This window comes from Sciurus carolinensis, chromosome 12 (genome assembly GCF_902686445.1).
Source record: "Sciurus carolinensis chromosome 12, mSciCar1.2, whole genome shotgun sequence".
NCBI lineage: Eukaryota > Metazoa > Chordata > Mammalia > Rodentia > Sciuridae > Sciurus > Sciurus carolinensis.
The window spans coordinates 55,027,657-55,052,684 of record NC_062224.1 but is presented as its reverse complement, the minus strand read 5'-3'; the positions used below and the strand labels follow the sequence as shown (position 1 = coordinate 55,052,684).

Sequence of the window (25,028 nt, the reverse complement as noted above, 5' to 3'; positions counted from 1 at the left end):
CTTACGAGAGGTTGCTGGACCCAAAGGTGTTATTTGGGTCCATGTTCCCTTTTCTTTGACTGACCTCACTCAATTGGAGAAATGGCTAGATTCCTTCACTACTGACCCTACTACTTACATCTGTGAGTTTCAATGGGTCCTACAGGCCTATAGTCTTACTCACCATGACATTTACATGCTCTTAGCTAACACTTTACTTCCTGAGAAGCGCAGACGGGTCTCGGAACTAGCCCAAGCTCATGCAGATGACACTCACCAAATCAACCCCAACCACCCTACTGGCCCCCATGAAGTCCCTGAACAAGATCCAAACTGGGACTATAATACTGCAGCCGGACTATAATTAAGAAATCAGTTTGCTGCCTGTATAGTCACTGGTCTAAAAAAGGCCACTCACAAGGCAGTAAATTTCCAAAAAATCCAGGAGATAATCCAAAAAAAAGGATAAAACCCCCTCTGAGCTTTTAGATCACCTCACTAAAGCTCTCCAACAATACACTTAACTTAGATCCTGAAACCCCCATGGCAGGCATGTCCTTATGACATATTTCCTATCCCAGAGCTAACCCAACATAAAGGCTAAATTAGAAAAAGCTTGAGCAGGGGCCTGCAACACCTCAGACCAAAATTCTGGCTATGGCTTTTAAGGTTTTCCATAACCAGAATGAGGAAGCCATACGCTGTAAGTACCACAGGTACGAAAAGACAGAAAACAACAAATTTCAGATGCTCACCCAGGTTCTACAGAGAGCCCCTCAGAGCCAATGCCAATAGCCTATACGAAACACCAATCCCCCAGGAGCCTGTTTTAAATGCAGCAAAGAGGGTCATTGGGCTAAAGTATGCCCTACTCCTAGGACCCCCAACACGCCTTGCCCTAAATGTCAGCAAATGGGTCACTGGGGTTCAGACTGTCCCACCTCCCGAAGGGGAGTTGCAGCCACAAACCCCAGTACTGACCTCTTGGGCCTTGCTCTCAATGACTGATAGGGCCTTGGGTCCTCCTCCCAAGGAGGCTGTTATTATCAACAGGCAGGAACCCAGGGTGCAACTCCAAGTAGATGGGCATAGCATCAACTTCTTCCTAGATACAGGGGCCACCTTTTCAGTCTTGAGGGAGTTTTGGGGACATACACTGCCCTCATCCTCTCCTATTGCCAGGGTAGGGGGGAACCATACTACCATTAAAAACACCCTGCCTGCGTGCCTTGGCAGCCAGCTGTGATCTCCAAAAGGAAGCTCATAAACTCACTTTTGGGTTTCCCCTCACAATTCTTTCACCACATCATCTGAAGCACCTTTTAACCTACAAAGGGTTACAATCTCTCCCCCCTTCCAGGATTCTCTCCTTACTGGTATCATTTTTACAGAACCCCACTATATCTTTCAAATTCTGTCTCCCATTGAATCCTGCCTCCTTTCTCCCTATCATAACCAACTTACCAGAGCCCCCAGTCCATAACTGTACTGAAGCTCTGGAAGCTTTTCTGCCCTGCCCCACAAAAATCTCTGAGGGGCCCTTATCTTGTCTGGACTTTACACTGGTTTTCTGATGGCAGTTCCTTCATACAGGATGGAGTCAGAGTGGCAGGATATGCCATTGTCTCCTTCTCCTGTATAATCAAAGCAAAACCCCTCCCACCAAACACCACTAACCAACAGGTCGAATTCATGGCAGCCACCAGGGCTTGTGAGCTAGCAGCAGGAAAGGCTCTATCCCTTTACACTGATTCCAAATATGTTTTCCATATTCTCTTGTCTCATGCTGCAATATGGAAAGAAAGGGGACTCCTCACAACCAAGGGCACCTCTGTCACTAATTCAACACTCATTTGTAGCCTCTTAGAAGCTTCAAAGCTACCATCTAAACTTTGTATCACACACTTTAAAGCTCACCAAACTGACTCCTCCCCTATCACAGCGGGCAATTCCAAAGCTGATCAGGCCACACGATCGGCCGCCCTCCAAACTTCCAATCCCTCTCCAATACTCACACTCACTTCTCCAGAGAATATATGTGAACCAGATCATCAACATCTTTTCCATTTTCTCCATTCCCTGTTTCACTCTAGCCCCCAAAGTCTTGAAATCTTTCTTCAATCCTTTTTCACCCTCTCTGCAGATGATAGGGCCCTCTTAGAGCGCATCTCCTCAACATGCCACATTTGTCAAGGAACCAATTCTAACATACCCTTACAGCCTAAACCCTTCCCTTCCCATCAGGCTTGAGGGCACATCCCCGCAACTGACTGGCAAATTGACTTCACCAATATGCCCAGAGTTAAACACATGAAGTACCTACTAGTACTGGTGGATACCTTCTCTGGATGGGTTGAGGCTTATCCTACATCCAACAAAAGGGCCTCTACTGTCGCTAACATCCTAATGACTCAAATCACCCCTCGATTTGGGATGCCCACATCCATTCAATCTGACAACAGTCCTGAATTTATTTCACAAGTTATTCAGTACTTCACTCAAGCCTTATCATTCCCTTGGCATTTTCACTGCCCCTATCATCCACAAGTCTCAGGAAAAGTTGAAAGAACAGGTCCCTTAAAGATAACCTCACTAAACTAACTATGGAACTTAGTTTGGACTGGGTTAAGCTACTCCCTTTACACTTGTGAGCTTTACCAAAAACCCCTCATCTCTCTCCCCATTCGAGGTCATGTATGGCCGCCCCCTCATTCCCTCTGGACTATCGCCCAAGCCTTGGCCTATCTATAACAAATATTCCTTACCTCTCCTCTTCCACCTTTGAACTGAATTGTGGAAATACCAGGACTGGCTCCTTTCTGACCCAACCTCTCTCAAAACACTTTTCCCTTGACACCTGGTCAATCTGTCTACTTCTGCCCTCCGGGGGATAAAAACCCATTACAACCAAAATGGAAAGGACCAACTAAAGTCATCTTATGCACCCCACAGCTGCCAATCTGGCTCTTCCCCACAATCAACTCTCCCTGGATTCACATTTCTAGGCTCAAACCTGCCTCCTGCCCTGCCAATCCAAGGGAAGTTCATCAGAAAACTCCTCCTCATGAAGTTGATCCCAAATTCTCCTGTTCCCTCTCCCCTCAAAACCCTCTGAAACTACACTTTTCTCATATCTCACTCCTCGAACCCATACCCAGAAATACTCCATCTATACCCGAAAATGCTTAACTCTAAGCTGTTCCTCTTCCCTCTGCTCCTAGCCCTCCCAAGTCTCCCCTCACATGCCACAACTTTTGTCTGGACATTCAAGATCAGAGAAACCTATACTGAACAGAACACCAAAACTACTCATCTACTTCCCACCTCTGTCTCCTGTCCACCTACAGGATATTCAGCTCCAATAACCCTTATATTCCCACCAACAACTAAGGTCTTCTTCAGTCAGCCCCTCCTTCTTCCCTACCTCTGCTTCATATATGACCAAAAGAAAGATTACTGACATCAGTGGCCTGATATTTATGGAGGTTGTCCATAATGGTCATGCAACATTCACTACCTGGGAGACTCCACCCATGGGCATCATTACACCTCTGCCTCCAACAATCTCCAGAAACAGAAGAATGGCTCAATTTCACTCACCATCAAAGACCCCTGGGACCCATGCTGGGCAACCGGAGAAAAGGCCTTCATCTATCACGGAACCTGGTCTAAACCTCATGGAACCCTTCACATCTCTCGAGAACTCACTCCTGTAGGATCACAAATCTCTCAGGTTGCTTCAGATATATAACACTCAGAAAAGGTTCTTATCCAAACCTTACAAAATACATCCTCACCTTCTGGTCATATCTATTCTTGGCTACATCTTATCCAAGAAACAGCTAAATTTCTAAATCTCACCTCTGTCGATCCTACAAATTGCTTCTTATGTGCCTCCTTGCAATGACCCCTCCTGGCCACAGTCCCTCTGAACTCTTCTACCTACTCATTCCCAACCTCTGCTAAACCAATAACACCTATCCATGCTGTTCCCTTATGGGAACCTGAACCAGATCACTTCACTCATTGCCTTCTCACATCCTCATCCTCAATATATCCTTTGGCTGTAACCTGCCATACTAATACCACTATTACAAACACCATATATACCCACCCTGGGCATTTCTTCTGGTGCAACGCCACTGTCAGTAACCAGCTCCACGGCAATTCCACTTCTCCCTGTGTCCTTATCACACTTGTGCCTCAATTAACTCTCTATAGTTCCTCCAAACTTCAATCTTTTTTCCTTCCCTCCCTGGGGCAAAAACGAGCTGCCTTCCTACCCACACTTGTGGGAATATCACTAACCTCTTCTATCACTGGAGCTGCTTTTTCAGGTGGAGCCCTTGGTCACTCTCTATGGGCCACAGAACAACTGAACACCAAACTTGAAGGCACCCTCACTTCAACAGCTGAATCCCTAGCTTCCTTACAGAAACAGGTAACCTCTTTGGCCCAGATAACACTGCAAAACCGCAGGGCCATAGATCTTCTTATAGCTGAAAAAGGAGGTACTTGTTAATTCCTCAGGGAAGAATGTTGTTACTATATAAATGAATCCAAGGTGGTTGAACAGAACATTATTAAACTACAGGATTTGGCTGCGGGACTTCGAGGACATACTCCTAATTCTCCTCTTTCATTGTGGCTTCAGTCCTTCTTCCTTGCATGGGTACTCCCAATCCTGGGTCCAATACTCCTCATTTCTCTCACCTATCTCTTTTTACCCTGCTTGTTAAAGTTCCTTCAATGTCAACTTCGGGCTATTTCTAACCAAACTTTCAACCAGCTTCTCCTCAGGTACTATCAACCACTGACTACAGATGACTTCCCCACATCCCCGGGGAACATCTTACCACCACCTGTTAAAGAAAAACTACTCAGCTCATGGGACTCTTTCCTCACATCCCTTCACCAGGACGCTTGACTCATTCCACCCGTTTACCACCTGAGGGAATGGAATGAGACAATTCAGGGCCTATGGCTATAGGGGACGTTCACCAACCTCATCCCCCAAGAAACCTTCCCTTTTTTGGCCTTGTTATGGGGTCTCCTGACCATATTTCTCCTGAAACCCTCTACCCTTTCCCAGACTCTGCCCCCATCCAGCATGAAGTAGCCAGATTGAGTGATGCCCCATTCCAAAATATAAAAACAAAATGGGAGAAATATAAGGTCACCGCTCTTACTTTTCCCAACATGGCGCAGGTCAACATTCTCTTCCAGATTCTACCTCCATCGCTGTTCCCGCAGGCACCAGGCCACACCCAATCAGTATTCAACACCTCCACCTGAAACCTGTGGCAACAGAACTCGCCCTATCAGCCCTCACCCCTTTTCATGCCCCAACCAATCAGCCCACACCCGGCTCTATATAAACACACTTCTTTCTGAATAAAGTGGAATTACTTGCGCTTAGCTTTGACCCATGTCTCCATGTGAAATTCTTTCACTAGACAGTCACTTTACAAGAAAAAAGGGATAGAGAAAGAAGAATGAACATGTTACTTAATAATAATCTGAATAATAACTATGATATATGACCCTATGTGATAAGTCTTTTACTAAACGCTTCAAACACTGCTGTTTCCCCAGTAACCTTGAAAACTAAGTATTATAATATTTATTTCATAGATGAAACAAAGGCTAAAGGACTTACTGAGTTGCCAAGTTCTTATAAACAAAAATTGAAGGAGCCAAATCACTACCCTAGCTACTCCAAAAGAGACCACCATCTCTGTTTTTGAATAGGCAGAGGATGGGAGTAAAAGCAAATTTTCCTCTCTGAATTAACAAATTATTAGGGGTCATATACCCATAGAATGAAAACAATATATTTTTTTAAAAGCCATAGTCCAGAGATCTGGATTGTGCTATTCAATTGACAGGCATGTATGAATGTTAACAGTGGATTGTGCTATTCAATTGACAGGCATGTATGAATGTTAACAGACTCTTTGACCCTGTTTTGGTTTTGTGTTTTCTTTTATTTGGGACATTGTAATTTTCAGCTGGAGGTATTTGAATACAAGGGCAAACAAAAAAACACTTACTCCCTCCATGACCCTGTTTTCTGGTCAGAGAGCACACTCCCACAAGACACAGATCTGTCATTTGAAGTACAGCCAACCCTTCACTCATGGCTACCATCTTGGTTTCCATGCTCTATGTTTGCCACGTAGGACAGTGGTCTAAGTATTCTTCCAACCTAGAACCCTTACCAGGTCAGTAACCTGCTCTAAAATTTTAAATTTAGAAGTTATGGAGCCCAGTACATAACCACAAGTAGAATTACTTTGCAGGTTATTTTGATCCACTCTAAAAAACCTATGACATTATTCAGTTTGTACCTTAAAATTTCTGGAAGAATTGCTCTGAATATCCAAGGTGTCTGGGAACCTACCCAGGTGATCCTGCCAGTTTTCTCATCTGAGTTAGAAATCCTCATCTGTAAATGAGCAGAGTGAGGCTTCTGGGTAGAACAGGATTCAAAAATACACCTATCAAATTACCTAGAAAATGTTCATATGTTTGATAACAGGGAGAGGGTGGGCATAATGTGCTGGAGGGAGCTGGGGTTGGGCACAGGAAACTCATTAAACTTTGGTGATGACACTGTTTATTGCAATTATAGGCTGCTTAATAATGGGCCACTTGTCCTAGACTATATGTCAGCAACAGCCACATCTGTGAAAAACTGAAATTGCTCTGATAAAGTGGGTACTATCCAAGACTGACCCTTTGGACAGAGAAACATCCCTGAGGCTTTGGTCAGAGGATCATTTCAAGGTGTGATTTCTTAAGAGAAAGAAAAACATTCTTACAATAACAGAATAGGAATTTAGATCCATTTGATTTGCGTGTGTAAATAGGTTCAGGAGTTGTTCTTTGTCTTGCATTCACTCAGAAGGACTACAACTGAGAAGGTTCTTTCAATTGTGATTACCATTGCCCTTTGACTTCCACCTTGGGTGGGGAACAAGAATTAACATCTCCTTGCTGGAAGATTTTCAATCTAATAACAATTTTCAAGGAGGGGGCAAATAAAAATATAAAATAAATTTTTCTCAATGTCTTTGGCTGCCTTGGCATTTTTTAAAAAAGTGATTTTCATTCCTTCACAGTATTGGAAATATGCTTTTATTCTTGGGGTATGTACTTTTGACCCCACCTAACTACTGGAAAAAACTATACTCGGAAGAAAGTAGGATAAAGTGAAAAATTCCTGTGTAGGTGTAACCAGTTTTTCTCCTTTACAATGAAAGAACACTATAAATGAGATTGTATCTATCCTTGCTGATGACTTATTTGCTATTCTTCACAGTCCTACCCGATTTTCCCTTCTTTCTACAAAGGGTCTTAACAAATGTTTGTTTCTTCTTAATTCCTTTTATATATTCTAAATTCTTTTAATTCTCTATTTTTGCTATCTAGTATTTCAGACATGTAGAACAAGGCAGCTTGAATCTTCTAAGTGGTAATAAAAATAAGTGCTTCTTTGAGTACCTACAAATTATTGACTAAGCTTCCACCGAGGCTTCATGTCCTTCCTAGGAGCTCTATCTCATCAAATTTCCTAATTTTAATTTAAAATGCATATGCCAATGACACTCAGATATGTGAAATCCTGGTCAACAGCCCCATCCTCAGCTCTAAACTCCATTCTCAACTATCAATACTAATGCTTAGCATACCCCAAATCCAATCTTTTGATTCTCTAAGTGCAACAGTGGTGGCTTGCTGCCCTGGTGGTCTTGCAGGTGTCAGAATTGGTCACATAAACAAAGGCTTGGACCATAGCTAAACTTAAACCTGGCAGATGCCTTGAGTCCCCTAACACCAGAGTGTGGGAGATATGTAAGCTGCCATGTCACAAGGCCATCCTGGTCTCATCTCCGTATCTCCCCTGCCATGAGAGCTTTCCATCACCTCTTGGTTGATGAAATTCTGACAAAATATGGGGCTGTCTTCCAGTCTTCCTTAGCATCGAGCCACAGAAATCACTGTACTGTATTCAAGAATTAGCTTCTTGGCAACGTGGCACCCCACACTGGTACTGCCATCATGCAGACCCTTTGATTTTAGCTCATCATTTTGTGTTGTGGGTCAAGGATTATAGGAAATTAACACCCTTCACTTACTTTTTTTCACTATCTACCTAATAAAATGTATAAATCTGAAAGTGGCTCGTAGTGCCTTTACCAGCAGGATCAGGGGAATCAAGACCTCATCTTGGCTGGTCTTGTAGTATGACCTTGGCAATTCCTACCTTAGCCGACTTTCTTCTTCATCTCAGAAAATTGCCACACCAGCTTTCGAATTCAAAGTTTGGAGTGACCTCTGGTTCCTCCTTTTTTTGCAATCCATGTTGTCCAATATATCCTAAATCTTATTGTCTCAAGTTGAGAACGGACCCAGAATCTGACCATTTCACTTCATCAACATTCTCCCCTAGTGCAAGCATCAGCTCCTCTCACCAGGAAAATTGTGTGAACTTCCTAAGGGGTTTTCCATTGTACTTCCCCTTGAATTGATTCTGCACATAGCACCCAGGATGCTTCTCTCAATTGTGTCAGCATGCCATCTCTGTTCTGTCCATAGCCCTCTATCTTGCCATCCCATCACCTAAAAGTCTCTATGTGATTTGGCCCTATCCTCTTTGATCTCATCTGTTCCCTACCTCCTCTGCCTATCTCCCTCCTCCCCGGAAATCAAATACCTACCTCAGAATGCTATACTACAACTTCCCCTGGAAACATTGACCCTCAGACGTTAGCATGACCAGCCCCTCCACTTTCTTCATGTATCTGCTCAAATATCTCCTTATTAGTAAAGACTTCCTTTTTCGTAGTACAGCAAACACCTGCCCTTCTTCACCCCTTGCATTTATTTTCCTTCTTATCCTCTTTATTTTTCTCTATAAGGCCTATCATGTGATAAAGGATTTATTCATTGTACAATTGCTTATTGTCTCACTCTCAACAGAATGCATGAACCATGAGGTCAAAAAATTCTTCTTTGTTCCCCACTGTGTCCCCAGCACATAAATCAATGACTGGTGCCCAGTAGGAGTTCAACTAATATTTACTGAAAGATAGTTGAAGCACAAAAAAAAAAAAAAAAAAAAAAGTGAATAAATTCTTCAACCGAACAACAATAAGACCATATGTATGGTAGATTTATGAAATTGAGTCAATCCATTTCAGTCTTCTGATTGCATTTTCCTACTTTGAAAAGATGATATTGCAAAGATTCTTATTATAAGTTTTTTTGTTTGTGGTGCTCGGTATTGGACCCAGAACCTTGCACAGATGAGGCAAACACTCAACCACTGATCTACATCCCCAACCCTAGTTATAACTTTTATATTGACAATTAAACTCCATTAATATTTGATAGGTATTTATAGCATCAGGTCAATGCAGTAGAAGTATAAAATTCGGAAAAAAAATCCTCTCTGATTTTAGTGGGAGGAAAAACTTGAAGAATTTAAACTTCAGGAAATAGAATTTTTAAAAAAGAAAAAGTATACAAAGTGAAATTGGTGAAATTAAACCATTACCAGATCCTTCTTTTTTTTTTCCCTTGTAGAAACAGAATTGATAGTTAATTAGATTAACTATCTAATTGGCTATTAAATGCATTCCTTTTATTAAACCCATTATGTGGAACTCTATTTCAAAGGTTTGGAAAAGAAATATAAATAGTATTTAATCCTAAACAAAATTAAACCAGTATAGTTTCATTTGGAAAGAAATACTTATAAAAACCTACATGCATTTTAAAAAGGAAAATCTTTTAGAGTTTGACAAAAGTGTGATAAGACGGCAACAACCAGAAGAAAGACTACCTGAAGTCAAATTGGAAAAGTATAGTTAAATAATTGACATTTTCCTGAGAAGAGGAAAACATTGTTGGGAAGAAGTAAGGGAAAAATAAATTATTAACAATGGGAAAGAGAGATTATTTTATAAAAGATGCTGTCACCAGTTACAGATGGGTTTTTGCAAAGAGTCTGCTTTTGCAATGTCTATTGCAAAACAGAGCAATTGATCTCCCCAGATCTCCAGTGGTTGCCTAAGTAAAGGAACAGAGGTCATTTCCCCATATAGTAAACCAACTGAGTATACTTGTGTCCCAAATTCCCATCTGCCATATAGGAAGACAGGGTTTACTAAAAATAAGTATCGGATGAGAGTTAAAAAGGCCTTCAGTGCTCTTGGAATCTGTCCTACTATTTTGAGACATGTTCACTGGCCTCACATTTTGCTACCTCTCTTAAGAATACATTCTAATAGTTTTCAAGTTTTAGCTTCAAAAACTCCTCTTAAATGTTTAACATGTTCTGGGACTGCAAGGAAATCATTTTTTCATGCTCAGTGATTAAGAAAATAAAAACAAAACTTTAGCATAGCCTCCCCAAATTCTTCACCCTCATGTACATTAATTGGTTTCCCTCAATTCCAGCCTCAGTGCAGTGGTTTATGTCTACTTTTGCCTAAATTTTCAGCATCATAATTCGTCTCTCTGAACTGAGTGTATGAATTAAAAATTATTTTGAAGAAAAAAATTTTATTTAAAAATTAGTGTGGGTTGGGAGTGTAGCTCAATGGTAGAAAGTTGATCTAGACTTTGGGAGGCCCTGAGTTTGAGCTTCAATACCACAAACATCAAAAAAATTTTTTAGGGCCTGTGCGAAGATGGCGGCGCCCTGGTGGCGAGCCGAGCTGTGCGGCAGGCGGGCGCGGCGGGGCTTAGGCTCCTCGGCCGCCCTGAGCCGCCAGACGCCCCCGCTGGGGCCGATGCCCAACGCGGACATCGACGTGAGCAACCTGGAGCAGCTGGAGAAGTACCGGAGCTTCTACCGCTACCGGCGCCGGCGGAGCAGGATGCGCGGGGCCCGCACTGGTGGCGGACCTACTGGGAGCACTTCGGGGACAAGACTGATCCCAAAGACAAAATTGACATTGGGCTGCCTCCACCCACAGTCTGCCGGACCCAACAGTTACAGGAACGGAAGCAGGTCCTACGGGAGCTTCGGACCAATGTGCAAGAGGAGCGGGCTGCTCGCCTCCGCACAGCCAGCATCCCCCTGGAGGCTGTGCGAGCCGAGTGGGAGAGGACCTGCGGCCCCTATGACAAGCAGCGCCTGGCTGAGTATTACGGCCTCTACCGAGACCTGTTCCACGGTGCCACTTTCGTGCCCTGGGTTCCCCTGCACGTGGCCTATGATGTGGGTGAGGAAGACCTGATGCCTGTGTACCACGGCAATGAAGTGACTCCAACTGAGGCTGTCCAGGCCCCAGAGGTGACCTAAGAGGCAGATGAGGGTTCAATGTGGACATTGCTGCTCACCAATTTGGATGGACACCTGCTGGAGCCAGATGCCGAGTACGTCCACTGGCTGCTAACCAACATCCCAGGCAACAGAGTGACTGACGGACAGGAGACTTGTCCCTACCTCCCCCGGTTCCCTGCCTGAGGCACTGGCTTCCACTGCTTTACCTTTCTTCTCTTCAAGCAAGACAAGCCAATCGACTTCTCCGAGGACACCCGCCCCTCTCCCTGCTACCAGCTGGCCCAGCGGACCTTCCACACTTTTGATTTCTACAAGAAACACCAGGACGCCATGACTCCCGCTGGCTTGGCCTTCTTTCAGTGCCGCTGGGATGACTCAGTCACCCAAACCTTCCACCAACTTCTGGACATGCGGGAGCCAGTGTTTGAGTTTGTGCGGCAGCCCCCTTACCACCCCAAGCAGAAGCGCTTCCCGCACCGTCAGCCCCTGCGCTATCTGGACCGGTATAGGGACAGTCATGAGCCCACCTATGGCATCTACTGAGCAGTCAGAGTGCACCCCCTTTGGAGGGTTCGCTGGATTGGCAGAAAAAGGAAAGTGCTCCTGTGGTCCAAGCTCTGGGGTTCTGGTCCCTGCCTGAGGCAGCCCCTCTACAGGCCTGTCCCATCAGGTCCTAGGCTTGGAATAAAGGAGACTGTCAGGTGGGAATGGAAGGGTGTGAATAAAGACGATTTCTGCTCTTAAAAAAAAAAAAAAATTACAGTAATTTTGTATTGTATGTTGCACTGAAGGAACACAGAAAACTAAGCTGCCTAACATCAGCTCTTTACAGGAGACCCTCATACACAGGAAAAGAATGACTGTGCATGAGGATAATGAATCCTGAAATGATTCATTCCAAATACACTCAGAAGAAGTGTACTCTTTGTAATTGCACTCTTTGTACTCTTTATAATTTTTTAAAGTTAAAGTGAAATTGCACAGATAAATTCTATACCCATGACTTACCCATACATAGCCATTTAGATGTAGGTTCAGGGGGAAAAAAATGGTTCTGAGTCCAAGGGTATGGTTTTTGTTTGCATGTGTATGTGTGCATCTTGTGCTGTGTACATGTGTATCTGTATGCTGCTAACTCCTAAGTCTTGTTGAGGGCCAAATGACTCTAACAAAACAATATTTTGTTGAGTTAAGTGTAAATGAATCAGAAACACACGGATTAAATTTCCCTTAATGCACATGTATTTAAAAATTAAGGGAAAAATGCTTGGCAAAGCCAATTTTGGTTTTTGCCAAACCCAAGCTTTGGAAAAATAGTTGGAGATATTCAATGATCCAATTGAGGAAAACATGGCCCATTTCCCCTCTCCCTTTTATAGAATCTTTATTTGTTCACACACATGGTACCGGAAAAGTCCATGCAGACATTTCTATTGGAGATGACGCCTGCTTCTAAACAAGACTTTTCTGAGAAAATCCCTTGTTTATTCGTGACTTTGCCAGGAATTTGCATTTATGGTACATAATTGGTTTGGGAGTCTTCTGAAGAAGTATGACTCTTCCTCAGCCTTCAGCAAAGAAAGGCCATCCACTTCTGCCCATGTGCTAGTGTCTATCTGTCTCTACATCCAAATGATGGATATATATATTCCAAAGGATTCTCAATGGAAAGTATCTTCTCTTAATTTTCTCCAGATGTTGTTCTTAGTAGGGATGATTTTTCTGACTGAGTGTCTCCTAAATCCTGCTGGGTAATTCAGCACATGGTCATGGTTAACACAAGCATGTGACAAATCCCAGATGTGGAAGTAATCAAAGTGATCTACAGATTTAAGGCAAAACTCTGGGGAACAAATGAGGGATATTGTGAGGTCGGAGCAATTAATGAGGGTCACACTGGAAGGTTTAGAAGTTGTGGAGTAGGGTACAGAGAGAGGGAACGGGGGTGAGGGGTGAAGAATGGAAATCCCTCTTATTTTAGAGTTTTCTGCCAGTCTCAGAGGATGGGGTAGGTGAAAGTGGAGGAATATGAAAAATCTTTATAATTATTATTATGAAAGTAGATGCCTTTTTCTTCTATATGTGCTCTGAAGGCAAAAGATGACTAATCCTCCATCCCCATCTATAATGTGATTGAAAAACATTAGAACACCGAGTCAGAGACAGATAAAATACAAAAAAAGCAGGCTATAGAAAGTTAATAAAAACAAAATCTGGCTTACACATGGTAGAGAAAAATCCAGCAGGACTCTCTAGGTAGTGTGGTATGGCAGAAAGTGGGTTTGACACAGAAAAACCCTCAATGCAAAAGCCAGCACCACCAATTGTTTGAGATATAGGGAAAATCTTCCCCCTTTTTTTAACTTGTCATACCTAGAGATTTGCATTAAAGAGAAAGAGTTTAATTTCAAGTATTTTCTTGGCAAGAGTACCAGAATATGTTACTTATGGGACTTTACTGAGGAGAAATAAAGTTGTCATGAGTATAGTATTTAATTCTATCCTTTTCAAAAATATGTCATGTTCTTTTACAGAAATAGCACACAATGTGATGCATTCATTCAATACAAGCAACATCAATTTATATAAAGAACATAAATAGACACCCCCCTTTATAATTCTCTCTTGCCACCTTGGTAAACAAAATTAATGATTTGATTTGTATTCTTCCACACTCTTCCCTCTATATCTATGCAAATATTTGCATGCATAGGATGTTTTTTGAAAGGAAAATAGGATAATATTGCATATATATATATATATATATAATTCTACAACTTACTTATCTTTCACTTAATATAGTAACAGCAAAAGATATTTTGTTTTCCAATGTTTAAGAATCATATATTATTTATGAACATAAATGCAAACATCTGAATTCCAGCAATGGTTTAGTATTATTTGTCATCAAAAATAGATCAAAGCAGAAATACATTTATAAAAATGTATGCTAAATACATTTTCTAAAAGATATTATTAATAAATGAAGAGATATACTGTGTATTACATGGAATGAATTAATACTGGAAACATCTTGGTTCTTTCCTAAGTAATCTACAAATTAACACAGTTACTGTTGAATTCTGAATGACTTTTTAAATTTAATTTCTCCAAACCCTTGATGAATAAATCGCTAAGGATAATGAAGACAACTTACAAAAAAAGAAGACTGACATGTGTTAAAAGACTGTTGAAGACTGTTTTGAGAATTTTGGCTTATGTATGTCTGAAGAGAAGTAATATCTTTTAACATATGTCATAATTTTCAAAACAGTCTTCAATATTGTACCAATGCAGATAAAGACAGAGATTAATGAAATGACACAGTAGCTCAGAAACAGACCCATATATATGTAGTATTGTGTTAAATGATAAGAGTGTTTTAGTTTGTCCAAGCCTTCTACAACAAAACACCACACCCTGGATAATTGTACACAATAGGTATTTATCTCTCATAGCTTAGAAGTCCAGGATCAAGGCCCCAGCAGATTTAGTGCCTATTCCTCAGACAGCAATTTCTTGCTGCATCCTCACATTATGCAAGATGCAAACAACCCTCAGCCTCTTTTATTAGGGCATTAACCCCATTCATGAGAGCAGAGACCTCATGCTCTTAATCTACTTCCAAAGGCCTACCTCCTAATACCATTACCATAGGGGATAGGTTTCAATACATGGATTTTGGAAATGACAAGTGGTGTTTAGTAAATGGCATTTCTTGGTAATAGAAAAGTTAAGGTTTATTCAGTAATTGTTTGCATAATAATTGACTATCAGAGGAAATAAAGAAAGAAAAGAGAAAGAATAAGAAGGGAGGAAAGGGGGAAATAGAGAAGGAAGGAAGGAGGAAAAAATAACAAGAAGAAACAGAAGTGTTTGACTTAAACGTTAACCACACAGTAAGTTGAAGATGTTTTCAAGTCTTTACAACACAAAGAAAACTGAAGAGCTTTTAAAGGAAATATAAGAACATTTTAAAATATTGGACACTTGAAAACTTTGTTAACATCTATCAGTGAAAGAAAAGATGGATGAATTTGGCTAAATAAAAATTTCAAGTTTCATCTATGGGAAAAAGTAGTCACAAATAAATATTTGCAGCAAAACTGACAGCAGGTAAATTTTATTTGTCATTTCTGTCCTTGAATTCTAGGGTCTGACCATATTGAGCCTTTTCCTGACATCAAATGTTCTACATTCTGTCTCTGGTAGGCATCTACACAACTGTTCTCTCTTCTGATAGGAGGATGCCATAATCTTTCTAAAGAATATTCTTTCAGTGAGTATCATAAGAGTTTGGCAGAGACCTGTCCCCAAAACTCTTGCTTTCCTTTCTCAGAAATTTGTAGACACACAAAAATATTTGCTTATAAAAATACATGTGACTATTTTACTGAAAAGATCAGTAATAGATGGTTATAGGTTTTTTTCCCTTTTAATTTGAGTACATCCACAGAATAAAACATTATGCTTTCATTTAAAATAATGTCCTAGTAAAGGGATCAAATCCAGCCTTCTACTGCCTGTTTTCATAGATAATATTCTATTGAAATGAAATAACTCATGCAACCCATTTATTTTCATTGGTTGTTTTATCCTAACAACAGCACAGTTGGGTAGTTGTAACGTATCTTGTGACTTGAAAATACAAAAGTATTTATGTGGTTGCATTTATGGAAAAAGATGACCATCTTATGGTAGAATATTTGGTGTTCGGGTAAATATTCATAAATTCTTAATACATTTGTTATGGTAGAATACCAAATAGATAAAAATTATAATGTAAATTTCAATGTATATTAAAGGTATACATTTTGTGTATTATCTAACTGTAATCTGAATTATATGCATATACCATACCAGAAGTCCACCAATGAAATGTTATTTTGAAGAGTGGGATTACCCAGTGTCTTTTTTTTTTTTTTCTTTTCGATTTTACCCAAACTTTCCATAGTGAATATACATTAATTTTAAAGCAGTTATATGTAGTAATGAATGTTGTTTTAAAAAATTATCTATGTGGGAGCACCAATTCATTATTATGAATTCCTATGAGGTACAATTTTATTTTGTAATTATTTAAATCCAAACCCAATTTCCAGGGTTTATGCACATTTCCCCCATCCTTCCTCAACATACACACACTATGTCCAGCTGCAGGAGTTAATGATGAGCTTCAATCTTCTGGGGAAGGGTCTCAGAGGGTGTACAAAATTTCCTGTTTTTTCTCAATTTAATTTTTATTTCAGTCTTCCTATGTACCCAGGGAAAAAACTTTGCTTTCCTTCAAATTTGTGGATTTTTTTTTTTTTTTGGGGGGTGCTGGGTATCGAACCCAGGGCCTTGTACTTAGATTTGTGGATTTTGTATTCACCTACCTTTGGGAAAGCAAGCTGCTCCAATGTGTCTGGGGGTTAACTTGGCATAAATTTTTCAGAGTTGATGGGGAGGAAGAGAAAACTGTATGTGGTTATCATGGTAACTGGTAGGACCACAGATCTTGGGACCCTCATCCTCCATAATTAGTTTTACCTTGGGACTATTAAACAGAAGTCATCTCCCCACAGCAAGGTGATGGAAAAGCTAATTCTATCCTTGTTTACTACCAAAATCTGGAGAAAACTGTTTCAAAGTTGGCACCTAGTTTCGTACTGTTACACAGAAAGGGAAGGATTAATGAACCTATCTCACAACTATTAATTCTTATTAACTAAACAGTGAATTGAGCATCTAAAAATAAGCTTCTTTCTCACTCAGGAATGAAGGGTTTTAAGTTTTTCAGTGTATTAATGCTTTATATTTGCATAAAAGTCTTACATCCCAAAGCAATGTGCATTTCTGAAGCTCTTTTTTTCTTTCCTTGTTTATTTTTAATGCCAAGTTGAATTTGGCAACTACTTAATAACATGCAGAATAAAATAATAATAATACTTGCCTTGTCACACAACAGAATGTGAGGAGATTAGGAAAGGCTGTAGTCTTAATCTTTCCTAATCTGGAAAATAGGGATAAACCCTCATGAGAATCAAGGAATGAATGGAGTTTTGCAATTTCTTAAGCTTTCCAGTGATTTTTCCAGTAAGTACATCTACACCTAGCTCGAAGAGAAAATTCCAGGAATGGTGACATCAATGTGAAGAATCACAGAATGTTGAAGCTTAAAAAGATGCTATCATTTGGTCTAATCCTATATTTTGCAAAAAGGGAAATTGATTCCCAGAGAGGTGAAATGAATTGCTAAACATCACCCAATGGACAGGTGACATAGTGAGATCTTGAACATAAGCCTCTATTTCCATATTTAGTGCATCTTAACTGGCCTCCTGCTCTCCCCTCTGGCTCACCCCTGAATTGTTACTGCCAGAATAATCGCAGTATGCTACTCTGGCAACCTTTATTTCATTTGATTGTTACTACAGCATTTTAAGATACTATTTCTTCTTTCACAGATAAAGAAATGAACCCCAGGGAGGTGAAGTAATTGGACATAATCTGGAAGCCAATTCTACTTAACTCCAAAGTCTACGATTCCAATTATTCCAATTAGCTGCAAGCAACGCTTTCATCACTGCTTCTCTACTTGCCTGTTATCGGCCCATTGGGTTATCTGGAATGATTTTTTAAAAGGTACATACCATTAAAACCCTCCATGCTTTCAAGAGAAATTTATTTTATACCTTTTTATCCTTTTTCCTACCTACATATTTTATAGGATACATGAGGATATTTTCACCTACACCTAGGGAGTTTGTTCACTCTTTGACATATATGCCATTCAGACTCTTAAAACTTCTTTTATGAAGTGTATGTTGCATATCATGGAATTTAAATGTATGATCTCTGATCTGAACAGCAACCCTGAAAGTCAGATGATGTCATTTGCTTATTTCCTTTCCCAAATACTGAGCTCAGTTACACGCGTCTAATAGAGGCTCAATATCACATGATGGATTTAATTGAATTGGCACCAGTTTCCCTGGAGACCGAAGAGCACTTGCACAACTTTCAAATCCCTGGGTCCCACCATTAATCATTAGCTTCACTGTCTACGGAACAGAAGAACCAAGTCCAGCCAGAATGTGCAAAGTGTCATCTCCAAGCAGCAGGGTGCAATCTCTACCTGGCTCCAGCTGGATGTTGTTTAGAAGGCTGTGGAATCTTGTCACCGTCTTTGTGGAGCCAACTCTATTCCCTCTCCAGGTCTGAAATATGTGGCTTCCTCTTGTGCACTGGTCTCCTACTCAGAGACAGCCTTGCTTCTGACAGCCTCCCTTTGGACATAGACAGGCTTGGAGCCTGCCTGCTGTGCTTGGAATTGATGTAACTCCAGCCCAAAACTGAGATGCAAAATCTTTTTTATAGCCAGCTTCAGAGAGAGGAGTGAGTAAGATAGCAGGCAGAGGAAAACTTGGAAGAAAGTTTACATGTTGAAAGGTGAACAAGAAGTAAATAACTTTGTTTACAAAGGAGTTGGGGAAAGCTATTTCACTGTGAGCCTTGAAGACAGAAAGCAGAGGACTCTGAGAGCACCCGGCCCCTGTCATTCTCTTCATTTTCCCTTCAGTCTTTTGCTTTAGACAATGAGGATACAAAACAAGATGAAGGCCTAGGGCTCTGTCAGGCTTGCTTGTGTCATAAGAAAACAATGTGCTCAGAGAACACACAGGACTAGTCCCTTAAAAGGATTTTTCTTTTTTTCACCCTCTGGAAAGATGCTTCCCATATTCTGAGAGGTAAGATCCATGGCTATATTTTGGTTACTGTTGTTTGTAGTTTTACTTTAATAAAAACAAAACTTTAATAAAGTCTATCATTATTCTGATCATATCATCCTCTTTTTACTCAAAGGAGAATTGAGTCTACATCTGTCCAGGATGATTTCTTAAAATACTATACAGTGCAAATAAAAATGAGCCTAGTCCCATTCAATAGATACTAAGGTAATAGATACTCATATAAAAGTACCCTATGTATGGCCCTAATAATCAGTTTCTCAAGATCTGTTACTGTATCATTTCCTGCTATGGAGTTGTGCCTAACCTAACACAAGGAACTAACACTGAAACAGATGAGCTCCCCAAAAAACTCATGAAAGGGACACTAAGCCAAAATAGTAAGTGTTGTGATTACATTTTATCTAAGCAATTGAACATCTTAAGGAATAAAAACTGTTGAAAAGCTAGCGCTTATTGACAGAGGATGAGATTATATGAAAGTAAGTGATCATTTTATTTGATCTGAAAGTTTCCTGGAAAAGGTTTGGATGCAGAAACTGGGAGCTGGAAAAATACAATAAGACAAGGTACAAGGGCAGAGATATGGTTAAATAGCCGCTCATAGAGAGGTCCATTGTGGGTTGGAGATCCAGAAAGAGCATGTGAGTGAGAATTTTTCTAGAGAAGATATTGTACCTTCCTTTAATTCTTCAGAAGAACTAACAAACTAGTAGGGAGGATGGGAAAATCATGAAGACTTCAAGATGATACTGACACATGAATGAATTTGTAGACTGTGAATGGTTAGACAAACTAGTAGGATTTGAAGGGCAGTGACACTTGCTTCTAGATAAGCTCTTTCTGTATGCAAAATCATGTTGTGCCTCCCAGCTAAAGTTAAGCTGATGTTGGCATAATTATTTGACATCTAAGTTACCCAGAAATATTTTTAAAAATCTAGATTCAGTAGTTTCTCCTTGAACAAAATTAGCAATGTTGGCTGTGTTTAACTCACTGATTTTCTTTCATTCCTGCAATGAAAACAGTCCCTCAAAGGCCCTTGTATCTGCCTTTTGTCTGGGAGGAAGCAGAGATTGTGGGATTTAGAGGCCCAGAACAAGAAGCAAAGAGCACCATGGGCAGCATAAATCTACAGATCCAGGGGGTCATGACAGAGAAGGACAGGCCGTAGAAGAGAGGAACATGGCAGCAGAAGGGAATACAGTGAGAGTAAGTAACCATAGAAACTACTTTAGAGCTATTGGAGGAGGGACTGTACTCCAGAGGATGAGAGCATGGGAGATGGCCCAGTGACTAAGATTTGTTGTTATATCTCAACAGTTATGAATTAAATTATCCTGGGACATCAAACATGAGAGTTCATCTCCTTTTCAATATTCCTATTTTGCATTGTTTTGATAGTTTTTCTACTGATTTATATTTTTGTATTATTTGTTCTTTCTAGATGCACGTGACAGTAGACTATGATTTAACATATTATGCATACATGGAGTATAATCCCCAGTACCGAAAAGGAAAGAAAAAAAAAAAAAAAAAAGAAGAAGGATACAAAGAAAGAAAGGTGGGAGGCAAGACTTCAGAGTGAAATGAGGATTAAAATCTTGAGAACCTGACTACACAGATATGTATCAAAGACTGCTGAAAAAAACTTCATTTGCTGAAGATAACAAGGAGGTATTCTAATCAGATCCCATTCTTTTGGTTGAACATGATGTGGAATTACACTGGTCGTGTATTCATACATGAAGATAGGAAAGTTATGTCTGATTCCTTCTATTGTCTTTCCTATTCCTGTTCCTTCTTTCCCCCTTGTCTAATCCACTGAACTTCTATTCTTCCCTTCCCCCTGATTTATCTTAGTGAAGCTTGGTTTAGTGAATGTTAGGAAAAGGGAGACAAGAAAAATCAGTCTGTAATGTTTTATGTTGTTGTGAATAAAGCTTAGAAACATGATATACAAAAGTTTTACAGACCTCCAATGAACAAAAAAACTAATCAAGCAATTTATATTTAGAATATACACTATATAATTAGGAAATAAAGCTATTTTAAAATCAATATAAATCCTTAAAATCTTAGTAAGGTCACAAACATGTAAGAATAGGGGGCTGGGAATGTAGCTCATAGGTAGAACTTGGCCTAACATGCTTGAGACCCTGGTTTTGATTCCTTGCATTGGGGGAAAAATAATAATTCTTAATTAATAAGTTATTAAGATAACTGTATGAGAGAAAAAGTGTTCATAAGTGTTGAGTAAAATATAAGAGAAAAGGATAGTTAACAATTGCAAGGGACCTGGGGTTCTAGCTCAGTGGTGCAGTGTTTTCTACTATGCATGAGGTCCTGAATTCGATCTTCAGCGCTGCCAAAAAATAGAACTACAACTGTAAGATAAGTAAGAAGAAGCAATTGGAAACACTCTTTTTCTTAGGGAAGGTTTCTGAAGGTTTGTGACGATAGTGCACAATAGAGCCTCATAGAATTGGTAGTCCAGGGAGGATGAACAAGAATCGGTATGTCCTGGTTCTGTGAATAGGGACTGGTGTGGGGACAGGAAGGTGAGGGTTCTGGAGGGAAGGAGGGAAGCTGTCATGGGGAATAGAAAATGAAGAATCTTGACATCCAGGCTGGATGCAAACCAAGGAGGTAGCCATTGTGTAGTGCTGATGAATCGGATTAAGAATCAAATAAAAGCCAGGTGCCTGGTACTCACATTTGTAATCCCAGCTGCTTGGAAAGCTCAGGCAGGAAGATTACAAGTTGGAAAGTCAGCCTCAGCAACCGAGGGAGGCCCTAAGCAACCTAGTAAGGCCCTGTCTCAAAATACAAAGGGCTGGGATATGGCTCAGTGATTAAGTACCCCTGGGTTCAATCCCCAGTACCAAAAAAAGAAGAAGAAGAAGAAGAAGAAGAAGAAGAAGAAGAAGGAGGAGGAGGAGGAGGAAGGATACAAAGAAAGAAAGGTGGGAGGCAAGACTTCAGAGTGAAATGAGGATTAAAATCTTAAGATCCTGACTGCACAGATATGTATCAAAGGCTGCTGAGAAAAACTTCATTTGCCGAAGATAACAGTGCATATATTGGATGTACTTCATAAAATGGAAATTCTAATAGCATCTAAATATTATTTCTTTTAAATCCGGGATTTGACTGTGCCTACATTTTAATTGTGTAAAACATTTGATTGGTTGACTGAGCAAAGGCATTGTTATTGTTAGTTTTGTATCCAGTAATTTATTTTAAAACTGTGAATAGAATTTCTGCATTCTGTTGCTTCTGGTTTAGTGGAAAAGAATGTGCTCTTTAAATTTCCTCAGTAGGAAGGACAAAAGGGAGACAGAGAGGAGACTGATAGTTGTTTATTTTAAATCCTGAAGTTCAGCAAACTAAGGCTGGTGCCTTCATGATCAATGTTTTTAGAAAGCCTGTCTGGGAAGGAATGGAATGGAGATTTTTGCCTTATAAAATCATCTCTGTCTTTTTTTGATTTTATTCAGGACACCATCAAGTGAAGATACATGGGGGTTTTTTGTATGTCTGTTCAAAGATTTTAACACAAACAAAACCCTGAAAAAAATAAAGAAGCAGTTCCCTCTCCCAGATAGATTCTTCCCCTTGGAAACCGCATTAATTGATTTCACTCAGTGGGTTTTCTAATCCTGTGAACACAATTCATTCTAGCCTTGGAGATGGGAAATCTGCTGCTAGATAGATGATGACCTGAATTTGCCACTAGATATGTGACAACTTACACCCGTCCCTGTTGGCTGTCATTCTCTCTCAGATTTTGATGAAAAACTTTCACTCCACAGCACTGGCCTTGACTCAGGTTTCAGGATCCACAAAGGACATGAAACCAGATTTTTGTGCAATAGTTCAGAGAGAGAAAGGACAGTGTGTAGATATCACATACTTGGTCTCAGATATTGCTATGTGGTGATTTGAAGGTTTAGATTTAAATCCAGAAATTCATATGTACGTTCTGATTCATTGTTGCTACTATTCATTATTTTCTTCCTGGAAAGTTGTCATTGATCTTCCAGGAAACAAGGAATGGATTCTTGTTATCCCACATTCATCCGTTATAGCACTAAGCTCCCCAAGACTTTACCAAGCAGCATTCAGAGTGCCAAGAAGGATTCATATTTGAGGTCTGTCATGCCAGAACAGTTTTAGTTTTATTTTCAGTTTGTATGTTTGTTAGAAAGCTGGGCTACTAAACTAGAATTCTTTTTAATTGAGCCTTCACTTTGTCCTTCCTGCTATAATCTTTCCCCTCTTTCTTCATGGTACTTGTTGATTCTTTATTGATAATTCATCTGAAGTGCCTTGTCTTCTGTGATAATGTGTCACATGCTTCATAAACCAATTTAAAACTGCCCCTTTCTAATAATACTAGTGTTTTAACCATGTTTTTCACTGCTGCGACTAAAAGTCCCACCAGAACAATTGTAGAGGAAGAAAAGTTTATTTGAGGGTCACAGTTTCAGAGGCCAACTCCATTCCTCAGGATTTGAGGTGAGGCAGAACATCATGATGGAAGAGTGTGGCAGAGGTAACCAGCTCACATGATGATCAGGAAGCAGAGAGAGAGACTCCACACTCCAGATACAAATATATACCCCATAGCCACGCCCTCAATGAACAACTTCCTCCAGCGCATCCCACCTGCCTCCTCAAGTTACCACTCAGTTAATCCCACCAGGAATTCATTCACTGATTGGGTTAAGGCTACAACCCAATCATTTCTCCTCCAAACATTGCATTGTCTCACATGTGAGCTTTTGTGTTATGTGTTATGACATCTAAACCATAACACCCAGAGGGGACTTCTCTTCAGTATCTACTTCAGTGTAGATCTTAAAAGATTAGTATGAGTTTCTCTGGAGATCAGGGTATTGCATGAAGAACGCTTTTTAAAATTATTTTTATTCATTTTTGATTAACATGTATTAATTGAACATATTAATGGGTTTCAGTGTGATATTTCAACACATGCATGAAACATGCACTAATCAAACACAACTTTCTCTCCAAAGAACAAAGAGCCCTTGCAAAGACCCAGCAATGGAATAGTACACACTGTGTTGATGTGGTTGATTTGAAAAGGGGGAGGTGAATTCAAGGGATACCAACAAAAATTCTATATTCTGGTCTAAGGACGTCATTCCACAAGGCAGGGAGGGAGCCAGTTGAGAATTCCCACTAGCTATTCAGAACTTTATTTTTGTGACTGAAAATTCTGGCATCTGCCAAAATTAAGTTACAGGAAATATAATTGATTGCCTGGTTTGGGTGATAACAATAGCACTTGTCAATCCTGTCAATTTTTTTTCCACTCGTGTTCAAGGAAGTTTCATCAAATAAATTCTGGTTTTATCCAAGTCTTTTGTAAATTGATCCTTTGAACCAACCTGAAAGATCCTCAGGAGTTTTTGGAATTTAAATGTTCTGCCTTCTTTTCCTTAGTGTACTGGTTGGAAGACAACATACCAGACATGATGTCAGACCAAACTTAGAAAGTAGGAAATCAATTATGAGGAAATAAGATATGCTTAGACCTAACATCCATTAAAAATGTACACAATACATATACATATCTATGAATTTAATATAAATAAATGCTTACATATACAACTCTCATATAATAGTGTATATGTGTACATATATAGACATTATGATTATACATTTATATACAAAAATCTGTATGTATCACTATCAAATCTTTCTTCATATCTATTCACATATTTATTCATCCATTTACTAATTCACACAATAATACAAAAGTTATTAAGAACTGACCATCTTCTAGGCAGATACGTTAGTCACATAATATCTGTTATGCATATTATAATTGGGCTTATAAATGGACTGAGAAGTTCTACACTTAGCAAGTAATTATAAGAATAAGGTGTTAGCCAGTTCAAAGCCACCCTTAGCAACTTAGAGAGGTTCTAAGCAACTTAGCAAGACCCTGTCTCCAAATTAAAAAAATAAAATAAAAAGGGCTAGAG

General features: G+C 39.9%; 1 long non-coding RNA gene and 1 pseudogene across 1 annotated transcript; both read left to right on the top strand.

Annotated features, from left to right (window-relative positions):
* Positions 1–10,679: 10,679 nt before the first annotated feature.
* On the top strand, positions 10,680–11,884 carry LOC124962231 (39S ribosomal protein L38, mitochondrial-like; annotated as a pseudogene).
* A 6,469-nt stretch (positions 11,885–18,353) lies between these two features.
* Positions 18,354–21,809, top strand: LOC124962199 (uncharacterized). Its single transcript, XR_007104437.1, has 3 exons — positions 18,354–19,011; positions 20,040–20,223; positions 20,459–21,809. It is a non-coding gene; the product is annotated as an uncharacterized LOC124962199 (long non-coding RNA).
* The last annotated feature ends 3,219 nt before the right edge of the window (positions 21,810–25,028 follow it).